We start from the raw sequence: 13,980 nt of genomic DNA, 5'->3' as shown, positions 1-13,980 counted from the left end.
ACCTTCCTGCATTTCCCCAGCTTTCGGCTCTCTGCAGCAGGGAAGAGAGTTGCATTCTCTTGCTTTTTAGCTGGCTTTTTGTTCGTTAGCCAAAGCACGGAGTTTTGCTGGGACTTTGGCTTCTTCTTCTTTTCTTATGGACTGTTCAGCAACACCAGGACATCACTGGGAGGCCTTACAGGGCAGCCCGGGGAGCCCATGCTGCACCCCAGCTCTGGAGAGAGCAAAGCCACACCTACAGAAAGGACTCAGGTTTTCTCCACAGTGAGAGGTTTTATTATTTAACATTATTCATTTTCTTGGTGCCTGTGTGCACCCTGCTTGCTAAATAAACAGCTTTTTTTTCACTTTCCTCTGAGAAACATTCTTTTTGAACCTGGTGGGGGAGGGGCTGCTGAACCCTGCATTCTATCAGAGGACGTTTCCTCCTAATTTGTCTCAAACAAGGACACTAAGTTATAAATCAGATTTTGAAAGGTGAGAAAAAAGAACATGATAATTTACTGAAATAAGATTCAAGAAAAAGATTTTATTTTGAAATATGATTCAAAACGTTGATCTTATTTTTAATAATAATAATGATAACAAAAGTGTAACTTCTTTTATTTACAGTGGAGATATAATTTTCCCTAAATCACCACTACATAATAATCCTGAATTGTTCTTGCTGACAGTGAAATTATAGTGTTTCAGTGAGTTATAAAAAAAAAAAACTTTCTTTAACTAGGCTCTATCTTTTTGGAACAAAGGTTTGGCAAACAATATACTTACACTACGTGATTTTCCAACCACATCTGCACATAATGGCAAAGACTTGAAGGGGTGCATGGAAGAGAAATCCAGAATTAATGCAAAAACACTGATCTCCAATTCCCTGATGTAAACATTAATGGCAAAGAATCAGTTTACATTCCTTATAATAGCACTCTCTTATACAGCAGGTCTCACATTTTTATTTTTATTAGTGACAATATTCACAAAACAAGACCTATTCTTGATTGCAAGCTCTTGTGAAAAATGATATTGCTACAATACCTCACTCTGGAAACCCCTAATTGTCAGAGGAAATTAATTCCTGAATTGTATTGTGGGCTGCCAGAGTAAAATGAGGAACTGTTCTGGTTTAACCCCAGCTGGCAACTAGGCCCAACACAGCCACTCACTTGATCAGTCACCCACTGTGGGTTGGAAGAGGGAACACGAACAGTAAAAGTGAGAAAACTTGTGGGTTGAGATAAAGATAGTTCAATAGGTAAAGCAAAAGCCATGAAAACAAGCAAAGCAAAATAAGGAATTTCTTCACCACTTTCCATGGGCAGACAGGTGCTCCACCATCCCCAGAAAAGGAGGGCTCCGTCACACATAACAGTGACTCAGGAGCACAAATGCCATAAGCCTGAACATGCTAAGCATGATGCCATATGCTCTAGAATATCCCTAGAGTCACTTGGGATCAGCTGACCTGGTTGTGTTCCTTCCCAAATTCTTGCACACCTCGAGCTGACTTCCTGGTTGTGTGGGCTGAGGAGAAGAAAAGTGTAAGTACTGCTCACCAGCAACTAAAACAACTCTATGTGATCTGCACTGCTGCCAGCGTAAACCCACAACTTATCCACATACTTGTTACTGTGAAGAAAATTTACTCTACCCCAACCAAAAGTAACACTGGAAGCCACCTAGTAAATGAGATGAAAATGGTTAGAGACAGAAGAGGCAGAAGAGCTCCACAACTAGGAAAAAAAAAAAAAAAACCCGCTAAATTCTTGTCTAAGTATTATCTAGGGATCAAAATGATACTATCAGGAGGGATTTTTCGCAGTTTTTCTTCTGTCTGTTTTGTGCTTCCGTTTCTCATTAAACTGAAATTAGGTCATCTACTCCTTTCCTGAAAACTGGTTAAATATGAAGGAGCTACAGTGATTTCCTTCACGTGATCACTGATTAAAAGATCTGTTAATTAACTAATACAACTTAGTTCAGAGAAATATACAAAAACAGTGGCATTGAAGGAAAAGACAGATCAAAACTTCATAGTTATTTATAAAGTTATTGGAAATTTATAAATAAATCAATCTTTTCTGAATTGTTTATATTGTTCTGAGTCTTCAGAGCTCCAGCCATATTATAAATTAAATGTTTTACACAGATATAAATATAGATCTCAGATTGGTTCTCAGACTGAATCTCAGTGTTAAACCAGAAGTGGATGACTTTTATAAGCTTTCAGCTATGGTGAAATGTTGTTCTCAAACCATCTGCTCATTGTAAATATAATATACCAATATTTAAATTACATAATATTTAATTCAGTACATTATAATGTGAAAAATTCAGGATCATGGAGACACAGAATCTACTGTAGTCAGTGATGATCAAACCATGAGCACCTATTAAATTACTGAAAAATTCAGGCAATACAATGAACTAGTTAGTAGTTCTCTTTTTGGAAAGCATCCTGTGTTGTCTGACACAATCAGATGTAAATGATACTGGCGCATATGAATATACAAGGCATCTCAGTGAATTGAGCTAAGGCTATTGTGATCATTTTAAATCACAAAGAGAACAATTTTACACTATAATAAATGGCTTTCCACTAAGCTGGTTGTGAGATAAAAATGAATTCTATGTCTGACTTTTCCAAAATATTTGCTGAATATGTATGGGAATATTCAAAATAGTGAAAGATAACATTTTCCTGTGTGTACACCACTTGAATGACCATAGGCTCATTCTCTGCTCCAACAGTTGCAGTGCAATTAATATTGAACTTTGAAAAAGTATTTATTAAAGAATTTAATCAAGTATTTTATTAAAATGATGCACATGTCATTGATTAACCAAAATCAGAATAAAGTGCATGATTAATGGCGAACCTGAGAGCTAGTTAATTAATTCAGTTCTCTGGATCATTTATATTCTTTCAAGTACACTATTCTAAAAAGAGATGAAAAGCAGTAAATAGTATTACATCACACTTGACCACTCTTGGAGTTGCAACAGAAAATATGGATCTGAAGTGTAGGAAGGTTTATTAGTAATTTGGTTTTGTTCATTTTCTCCAGTGTCATATGTGAAGATGAAAACAAATGCTGCAAGGAAGCAAAATTGAAAGGCTTCAAATTATTGTATCACTAAATGGGATAAAAGAAATTTATCCAACACAAATTTGAGGTGAATAAGCAGACACTTCTTTACTGGGGGCACCAGGAAGATGGGGGATAGCTCCCCCAAAACATGTCCCACTCAACAAACACAACCCATCCCTTTTATATACTTTTTCTGGTAAATCATCATTACATGAGTTCTTTAACATACTATGCATATTATTCCCACTCTTAAATTTAACCTTTACATTGATTGGTTCCAACAGTTAATAACTTTGTCAATATTCTTGTCCTAAAACAATCATTGTCTATTTCTACTAAGGTCTACTGATTGGAATCCTTGATATTAAAATCAAGATGGGAAGGGTAGTGGGTTTCCAAGCAGCATAACTGGTGAGCATGACAATCTCCATAGTTTCTTGACCGAAACATAAATGTCCAGTAAATTCTTGGTGACATTTCTATGGTTACACATTCGAAACACAGCACTCCTAATATTTCTATACCTTATACTTCACAGTTTTATACTTATAATCATAGCTAACCCTTTTATATTATTTAATTGCTTATTTGATCAAAATATTCATAGCAGTTGTATCAATGCAGGTTTTATATATTTTCTCCTGTTGATTAAAAAAAAAACAACTTTATAATACAAAAGATAAAGCAAAAGGACAGACTAGGCACACAATGCTAGAATTTTGAAGGCTTGGTGTAAATGGTGGATCAAGAAAGCTATATTAAAAAGAATGTGGTTGTTGAAATTTTTAAACAGCTTTCAGGTTGATTTCCTTGTATATAACTGATGCATCTTTGTTTTTCAACCTGAGCTGGATTTGGAGCTTAGTAACTCCACATACTACATCTCCTGTCCTGAGTGACCACCATGAGAGATGGAGACCAAATTCCTGGACTAAAGGAACTCAATGGATATTTACAAATATTTTATAGACATTTCATGGGGGTGTTCTGTAGATGAAGGGAATCATATCTGTGTACAATATCAAAGCATGAGAAAGAGGGTGGTGGTTAATGAGGATGTACTGGATAGTGTGGAACCCGAGTATGACATAAATGGCATGGAATAAGGGATAATTTGGCTGGGGTAATTAATTTTCTTTACAGTAGTGAGTAGTTGTGGTTTAAGAATAGTATTCCCCAGTTCAGTGCTTCCACTGAGGCTCTCCCAAACCAGACCCTGCTCAATTACTCCCCACCTTTCCCTCCCTTTCCTGCTCTGAGGATGGAGCTGAGAATTGGAGACACAAAAGGTGCAAATCACGAGATAAGAACAATTCACTGGAAACAGCAAAGAGATAAGAAAACAACCAGTCAAAACAGCAATGCTAATAACAAAAGTGTACAAAGAATGGGTGATTTACATGCAGAATACTCACCCAGCCAGAACTGATGCTGCTGCACAACTGCAGCCAGTGGTGGCAACTCATCTCAAGTGCTCTGTCTACCAGGCTTGCTCCACACCTTTCTTCTCCAAAGCAAGAGAGAATCACCTTCCCCCATCCCAGCAATGATAGTGTTGAATAACAAAATATCTTGGCCATGCCCCCTGCTGCTGATCTGGGACGAACCAGAACAGGAGTATAGAGCTACATTTTGGATTTTTGCTGATAGCACAGAGAAGTTTTTGATAATGCTGAGCAGTGCTTGCACAGTCAAGGCCTTTTCTGCTCCTTATGCTGTCCTGCCAATGAGTAGGCTGAGGGTACACAAAAGGTGGGGAGGAGCCACAGATGGGACAGCTGACTAAAGTTATATTCCATGTCATATGATGTCAGGCTCAGCATATGATCTAGGGGGAAAATTGGCTAGGGGCTAGCTAGGCATTGGTTGATTGGTGGTGAGCAACTGTTTTTCATTTGTTATCATTTGTCTTTATTGGGTTTTAGCTCTCTCTCCTCTTTTTTTTTTTCTTTCTCCTTTTTCATTACATTATTATTATTATTGTTGTTATGATTATCACTATTATCTCAATTATTAAACTCATCTTACCTCAACCCATTTGTTTTCTCTTTACTCTTCCATTTCTGGAGGGAGTGAGTAAGCAGTAGTTTAGTGCTTAGTTGTCAGCTGGGGTTAAACCACAGCAGGGCATTATGTCATATTGCTAAATAAAAGCAAGCAGAGACCACTGTCTGACCCTGAGGCCAGCTGGCGCAGGCTCACTGAATTCACATAATACAGTATTTGGCCCAAGGCTTCTTCAGGGCCCCTATAGCATCTCTACAGCCAAAAGAAGTAAATCTAATTCTAATTGTGTGTGTGTGTATGTCTCTGTATAAAGGAAGGGGTTCAGTTCAAAGTGAGTCAAGAAATTGCAGAGATGTGTTATAGTTGCCTAAATCATGCCCAATGTCTTGGAAAGCAAATGGGAATGGCTCAAGTATGTCAGGGAGCATGCAACCACTTAAGCCAGTATGGATGACCAGAAGTCTAATGCTGCCTTTGCCTCCTGGTGCCGTCTTACTTAACAGTACATATGTGAGCTATCCATCTCCATTGGCAGTAGAGAAAGGTTTGGGTGAATAGGTAAGCTTTCCAAGGGGTGTCTTTATTTTTGATTATATGGTTCAGTCCCTAATGAAATTGAAGATTCAGGAGGTGAGACATTAGGTAAAACAAGTCAGAAAAAGTAAATTTATGGGTTGATTTCCTTGGCACTCTCTGGTCTTTTCTTTGTTTGGTTGGATTTTTTTGTTTTTGTTTTTCTTGACATTTTGAGTCATATATTGTTCATGTTATGCCAGATGGCCTGGTAGCATAAGTAGCAAAGGGAAAAGGAGGACTATTTTGATATTCAAAAATATTTTGGTATCATGGCACTTTGGATTTCTAACTTATTTTTTTCTGTGGTGCATGTATGAGCTGTCTAGATCTCTTTACAATATCAGTATATGTAATTTATGATTATTTCATTTTGCAGAAAGTCTAACAGCATTCATTATGTCAAAGTTTATTGAGTGTTTTCTATCAGTGTAGAAGTTCCTAAGTCTTACAGTCTAAAGTTTATCTAAGATAACATAAGGAGAAATTACATGAAGTAAGAAATGTATACATATTTCCTAAAAAGTGAAGAAAAAAATCACATCAGCAACATCTCCTGCCTTACAGTCCTCAGGCAAATGCCTAAGGGTAGGTGAATCAAATGCTTTGTGCCTGGAATTAGTGCTAAATATCATTGGGATCCTGTATGTGGATGCCCTGTGTTGTGGTATATTCTATTACCATCCTTATGAGCTGTTGAAATCAGGTGGGGCAGTGTTTCCTTGCCTCCTCCCCCTGGACTATCTTTCTGTTAATGAGCCCATCAATGTCTTGACACATGACTCAGAGACAACTCCCTCCAGACTATCTTCTGTTAATGAGCCTGATCAACACTTGGCCTCATGACTCATCATCTCGTTGTGAGATGCTCCACCCAGCAGGAGGAACCAAGCATTCCATCCTGGATATAATCTGAGATCCCGAACACCACAGACACCCTTTCCACTGGATTTCCAGAGGATAGGGGCTACACAGCCACCACTGGATACATAGCCCTTTCTACAGGATCACTGCTTTGACAGAACCACATCCACCACTACCGGAGGACTGCAGTCACCATTCTGCCGGACTGCTACCACCACCCTGACTAACAGGGTGTCAGGTTGTATCCTGACTCCGTCAGTTTGAACCAGTGTTTGCTGCCTTTTTTTTTTCTTTTTGTCTTAATTTCCCTATTAAATTTTTATTCTGACTTGGTGCCTCCCACTAGTTTGTTTTCAAACTAGTACAGTGGACTAAATATTTTATGCCACTGGGTCAGACCTCAGGTACAAAGGCTTCAACTAGGTACTTTGTTGGACAAATATGATTAATAAGATGGGGGATTTTCTTTCTAACCCACTCTAGCTTAGTAAACAGGGCTTTTTGCTGGGATGAATTAAAAGCCAGTTACAGACTTCCATGCCCAGGGCTCAGGACTCACCTTGGGCAGAGCTGGACTGGGCTAGTTTCAGCTCCTGTCTCAGGGCCAAGTGCCTGTTGCCTCCCATGCCTGAGCCTGAGCTGTGCCAGTGCCTCTCCATGGGACAAGTCTGACAAACCCAGGGAGTCGCTGCCCAACGAACAAGGGCCTCTGAGGGGCCTGAGCCTGGGGAGTCTGCAGGGCCATGCTCCCACTCAGTGGGAGCAGTCAGAAGGCAGAAGTCCAGGGCAAGGAAACAAAAATAAGATCAAGATTAACATCATATCCCTCCTAGTCAGGGCCTTGGGATACTGAAGGCTTGCTTACAGAGCAGTGACATTAGAGGGGCACTGTGAGTGTAAGAATAGCATCAAAGGAAGGGGAAGATACTAGTAAGATTTTTATATAACAAGTTACAGTATATCAATGAATGTTTTCTATATTAATTTGTACTCAGAATCCCAGTGTTTCTTTAAGTGAACAAATGGTGGCTATTTGTTGTATTTTAGTTAGATTTTTTGAGATGTTAACTACACACCCACACACCCCCACACACACGCACACAAATTGTTGAGTCCACACATGTGGCTTCTTTTCTTTTATCCATAGTGGAATATTGTTGGTTAGAAGTTAACTTAGACTTGAATACAGAAGTATTACAACCCTACTGTGAGTACTGCATACAGCTCTGGGGTCCCTGACACAAGGTGGACATGGACCTGTTGGAGTGAGGCCAAAGTAAAGCCGGGAAGATGGTTGGAGGGATAGAGCAACTCTCCTATGAGGAAAGGGTAAGAGGTATGAGATTGTTCAGTCTGGAGAAGAGAAGGTTTTGGAATGACCTATTTTCAGCCTTCCAGTGCCTAGAAGGAGCCTACAAGGAAGATGAAGAGAAACTTTTTACGGAGTCATGTAACAAGGGGGAATGGCTTCAAACTGAAAGAGAGTAGGTTTAGATCAGATATTAGGAAGAATCTCTTCACAGTGAGGGTGGTGAGGCACTGGAACAGGTTTCCCAGACAGGTAGTGGATGCCCCATCTCTGGAAGTGTTCAAGTCAAGGGGGCTTTGAGCAAGCTGGTGTCCCTGTCCATGACAGGGACGTTGGAACTAGATAATCTTTAAGGTTCCTTCCAACCCATGCAATTCTATGTATTCATTCCATGATAATCCATGGTTTTGAATAATCTAAGTCATGTAATGATATTTTTAGAACACATGGATGAATTTAATTAATTTTGGAAACCATATCTACCAAGTATTTAATACTCTAATATGGTTTTTTGTTGTTTTGCAACATTTAAAAAAATTAGTTAAATGCATGTGCAAGTAGGGAGGAGCTATTGATGCTTTTTCTTTGTCCTCACTTGGTCTTACTGTAGATAGGACACAATTCACAAAATACTGATATATTTCCAATAAAGTCAATTTATTCTCCCTTCCAAGAGGATTCAGCACAAAGCAGCATTTAGTACTTGTCTATAAAACAGGTTAATAAACCTAGCCTTATTTTTAAGTCAACAAAGCTATCTGGACTTGATGGTTTCAGAGCAGAGGTTAATAAACACATGATTAGTCTGTTCCTGAAATGTTTAATGCGTAACTTCGTAAAGAATGACATCTTGAGTCATCGAGTGTATTTGCTTCTAAAGGCTTTTGAAGGAACAATCATAACCCGTTAGGATTTTAGACCATGACAAATTTCTTGATAAGTATTTGCGGAAAAAAAGGATTAGGATTTGCAAGCACATAAAGTGCTCTTTGGGCTTGCTAACTCTAATCAAACAGGCTTCATTTCTAGAGAGTGCTTGGTATAATATTCTTTATAAGTAAAACACATTTCATTCCAAGTGTAAACTCTTCAGAAGCCAGAAGGCAGTAGGACAATGTGAATTAAGCTAATTAGTTAAGGCATTGGTTAAGATTTAAAAGGGTATTTTCATCTAGCATTATCTGGATATGCCATTAGGCATTGCTTTTAGGTTTGTGGTTTTGGGTTCTTTTAGTTTGCATATGGAGTATCTTTTTGCAAAATTTGCTGCCATCTTAGAATTTTTTCGATTAAAAAACAGTGAGAGTTTTTTCTTTCTGTTTGAAAGGAGATTACGTATAAAAAGAAAAGTGAGATGTGTCTTTCTAACACAATCTGCTAGTATTTATAACATTATTACAGATATCAGAATGCTGTTGTCATTTAATTCACTGACACTATGATTACTGGTCTTTGGCTAAGAGCAGGATTTAAGCTATTGTAAAGAGAATCTCTTACTTAGAACCTTTTACTTTCCTCTAGTTTTAATTTCCTATCGGTTAAGATTTTGTGAGCAACATACTTTCTGGATGAAATGAGCTGTCACCAGTCATGGACTCAGTTGATTTAAATGGTCCAGGTTGTAATTGTGGATCCTGGAATAGTTTGGTTTTCTCTTCCAACCATTTCATAAATTAAAATGCACAGTGTGATCATAAATTAAGGGTTGCTTGCAAATATTAAAACCTGAAGCCACATCTATAATAAACTTTAAATATGGAAAAAGTATCAGTAATGTTATTTGTATCTTGCGTGATAACTGACGCACCCACAACTACAGAATTAAAAATAAATAAACATGTAAACAGACCAGACAGTCTGAATACTGCAGTGTCAGAGATACAGTAGGAAGAGAATAAAAAGGTCAGCCTTTGCTTACTTTTCATGTAGTCTTTGAGTGGAAAAAAATTATATGTTTACCACCAGCTCAAAGTATTCCTGATTTTCTTTGCCTTTTCCACAGTTTCACTGTATGCATTTGGAAAGTTGTCAAAAGAGTAAAAGCTGCTACATAAAAGAGACTGTGTGTATTTATTTAGCTGTTTCCTCATGGAGGTGAGCTTGCTGGGCATGAACAGTATCTGAACAGAAATTATCTAGGCACACTGAGAATAGCACCATAACCCAAAAAATATGTCTGTCAGCAGGCATTTCCAACAAATATTTCCTGGGAGGAAAAAGGCTCCACCCAAGGCTCCACATCAACTACCCCCCCAATGAAACCACCTTAGACGTTTAAAATTTTACTTGTTCCATGTTTCATAGCCACTTCTTGTGAATGAAGTGCAGATATAACTTCAGTGGCAAAGAAAGTGCTTGTTGATGGCTAATTATGGAATTGCCCCCTAAGCAGAATGTTGTTAAGATACTTATTCTTCCATACACATTTATGAAGACAGTTAATTGTCTTAAAGTTAGATAAAACTTCCCAAGGGAAGAGAATTTTCCCTTAAGTAGCCAAGACCTGTTGACAATATAAATTAAAAATCCTAACCAGGTACTGTAGCTGCAGGGGTAGATGGGTGCTTTTGTTCACTGATGATCCATGCTAGACTATTTTTATTCAAACATTCATTTTAACTACTGAGAGGGCAGTTTCCTCTTGTCCTTCCTTCTTACTTGGGAGAAGAGACAGCCCCCCCCTGGACCTGACCTCCTTTCAGGTAGCTATAGAGAGCAAGAAAGTCTCCCCTGAGACTCTTTTATCAAGGCTGAACAACCCAACACTGGAGAAGGGAAAGAGTGTGAGGAGTCCCATGAGGAGGAAGGAGCGCCAGAGACAATGTGGTGAATCGACACAATCCCACTTCCCTGCCCCCATGTATTGTTGAGGAAGAGGAGGTACAGAATACATGAGTAAGATTAAGCCTGGGAAGAAGGGAGGAGTGGGGAAAGTTGTTTTAAGATTTAGTTTTTATCTCACATTATCTGACCCTGATTTGATTGGTAACAAAATAATTTTTCCCCAAGTTGAGTCAGTTTTGCCTGTGATGGTAATTGGTGAATAATATCTCACTATTCTTATCTGACCAATGAGTTTTCCATCTTTTTTTCTCCCCTCCCCTGTCCAGTTAAAGGGCACAAGTGATAGAGCAGCTTTGGTGGGCATCCGGCATCCTGCACCCACCCCAGCCTGAAGACCCTTCAGTAGATGTAAGCTGTTGATCCTGCGAAGCTGCATGAATATTTAACATGAGTTTCAGTAAGAATATGCATATCTATATAATTATATATGTGTAAGTATTTCAAACTTGGTAAGATACAGGCCAGATCCAAGTACTCAGGACTACATTAGTGGGGACAACTGGAAACTCCATTAGTTTTATAAATAAAAATACAGACTCAAGAAATGAACGTAACCACAATTCAGGGTATGAGTGGGCACAAGGACTTGAAGGAAGATTTTAGGAGACATTGCCAGCTGTGATATGAGAAGATTATTTTAACTATGTAAATCCACCAAAAAAAAAGTACTCATAAAGAAATAATAATTTCAGAAGTTTTACTTTACTCCGTTGAGGAAATAAAGATAGAACTGTTACATGGACTGAATGATGGGGGAGAATTATATGAAATGTGTCACAGAAAGAACAGATATACTTATGAATGACAAATGGAGGTGAGTTATGAATTGAATGCTATAAAACATAAAAAAGACTATGATTTTTTCAGATAAGTACTGATGCTTTATAGAGATAATACACTTCAGGTTATACCTGATTTTAGGAGTACAGACATATGTTGAAATAGAAATAGTATAAAATGAAAATATGAAACATAGATATACTAAAATTTGGAGTTTTAGAAGGGAGAGGAGACAGTGAAGCAATGAGTCCTCAAAATCAGAAAAAGTGACCCAATAGAGGTTGTAATTTTCATAGTCAATGCAGTATATAAACCAAAAATAGTGCAACTGCTAAATTGCACTGTGGTCACTGCATTTGTGTTTGGCCAAATCTTTTTCAGCCAGGTATAAGTACCAGAATGAATGTTTAATTTCAAGCAGGCTGAAGGGATTATTTACAATTAAATGTAATGGTATTGAGGAAGCAATCAATTAAGAAGAAATGTTTAGTGTTTTAAGAAGTTTACAGTGGATGGTTTTGCGTAAACTTAATGTTGTATAATTATCAAGTTAACTGAAATAAACATTCTAGAATTACTAGGTAAATCTTTCTTTAAGAGCTATCAAATGACAAAAGAAAAATGTGAATTGCAGACCTTGAGAAGAATGCTAAAAAGACAAAAAGGATATTAAAAATGCAAGGAAAGATGAAATAGAAATCTGAGAAGAATGATGAAAACAGTAAAACAGATAAAGGGGATATTAGAAAGGAAAGAGATAATTGAAATAGATACGTGTATTAAGAGATGCTAACCACATTTCTAAAAATATTTTGAACACTGCAAAAAAAAAAATCAGTGAAGGATGAAGTTGAAAATTTCAATATTAAATAAGATACAGAGTAAAAGAGAATAGGAAAAGAGATAAACCATTACATTGACTTTTCTTCCATGAACTGCACAGTATTTATGAGAGAATAAGAAATCACGTCATCTGTTATTAGCTGGGTGTCCAGAATCTTGAAGGCTTTCAAAAAGGGTGAAGAAATATCATATTTGGGCAATTTCAAAAAATCTTGAGGGGCAAAATAAAACCTTTATCTGACATTTACAAAAATGACACAAGACTTAAATATATGTATATATATATATATACACACACAATGTAGTTTTAAAGTAGAATTTTCAAGATGACACCTTACAAGTAAAGGACCATGATATATTTATGACTCATCTTAAAATACAAGACTAAATAGTTATTTTTCTCTTAAATAAAATAATAAAAAAAAAACCCCAAACCAACCAAAACAAACAAAAAAAAATTAAGGAAATTAAAAACGAAGAAAAAAAAAGGAGGAAAAATATAATATCCTAAGAATTTATTAATTATTATGGTCCACATCCTGAAAAAATATTTATTTTCATCCTAATCTCCTCTAAAAATTCTTCTTGTTATTAGGCAATTTATAAAATGCTATGTGAATTCATTCAAAATCTCTCTGTTATAGCTTTCAAAGTCTGGACCATAAGCAGCTATGCAAAAATACAGAAGAGCTTTGAACATCTCAGTTGCAGGACAGACTTTCTGTATGGTACACAAATAGTGTAAAAAATTGCAATCTCCTTGCCTTGTACTTTGAGTAAGGAGTGAGTCATCAAAAACCACATGAAACAAAAAGTACCTAAAAGTGATAATGGAAGAAGAAACAAACCAACAAATGTAATTTATGACAGACGTGCCTAATAAATCCTGTTTCCTTGTTTAATCAAAATTCTCAACCTGAAATCTTGTGATGTAAGTTATGTGTCCATACATTTTCTTCACTCAAGAAAACTACAGTAAGTGCTTTCTTTCAGAAAATACCTCATAAAAGGAACGATTTCACCCTCTTCATCTTTTATGCAGTTATTTGGTAGGTGATATTAATTCACATTTCCTTTCTACCTTCCAATACAATGTCTTAAAACCCAGAATATACTCTTTAAATTGGGTTATTTTTTGTGCTTTCTTCTGAGGATGCTATGCTACGGATAAAACAAAAAACCTTTTAACTCTTTAGCTTCATAATCCTGTGGTAACCATTTAACCTATGAAGTGGTTAAATGCAAGTTCTGATTGCACATCTTGGTGCTATATATTATATTTTTGATAACAACCCCAGCGCCCATCCAACACAGCACTCCTCATGCCTATAGTCTTTAAAGCAAGGACTAGAGATTTTTTTGCTCAGCCAGCACACACTCTAACCATAAATCTTAGAGTTTCATATAGGTTCTTTCTGACTCACAAATTTTAAGTTTCATTTAGTTTCAACACAATGTGTTTAATGTCCCATCTCCTTTGAGACTTTAATCCATAATAGTTAGGATAGATTCTTTCTAGAAGGTTTGGAAGAGCATTTTCTCAGAGAAAGAAGTGAACACCTGTCTTGAATGCATTAACTCAGCTCTCACTATGTACTACTGTAGCTGGGAAAAGTAGTAGAATGTATTTTGCTTGGGGCATGATCTGTTAGGCTGAAACCAAATTTAACT

Source organism: Coloeus monedula (genome assembly GCF_965178545.1).
Source record: "Coloeus monedula genome assembly, chromosome: 4".
In the NCBI taxonomy this organism is placed as follows: domain Eukaryota; kingdom Metazoa; phylum Chordata; class Aves; order Passeriformes; family Corvidae; genus Coloeus; species Coloeus monedula.
This window is presented reverse-complemented; position numbering follows the sequence as displayed.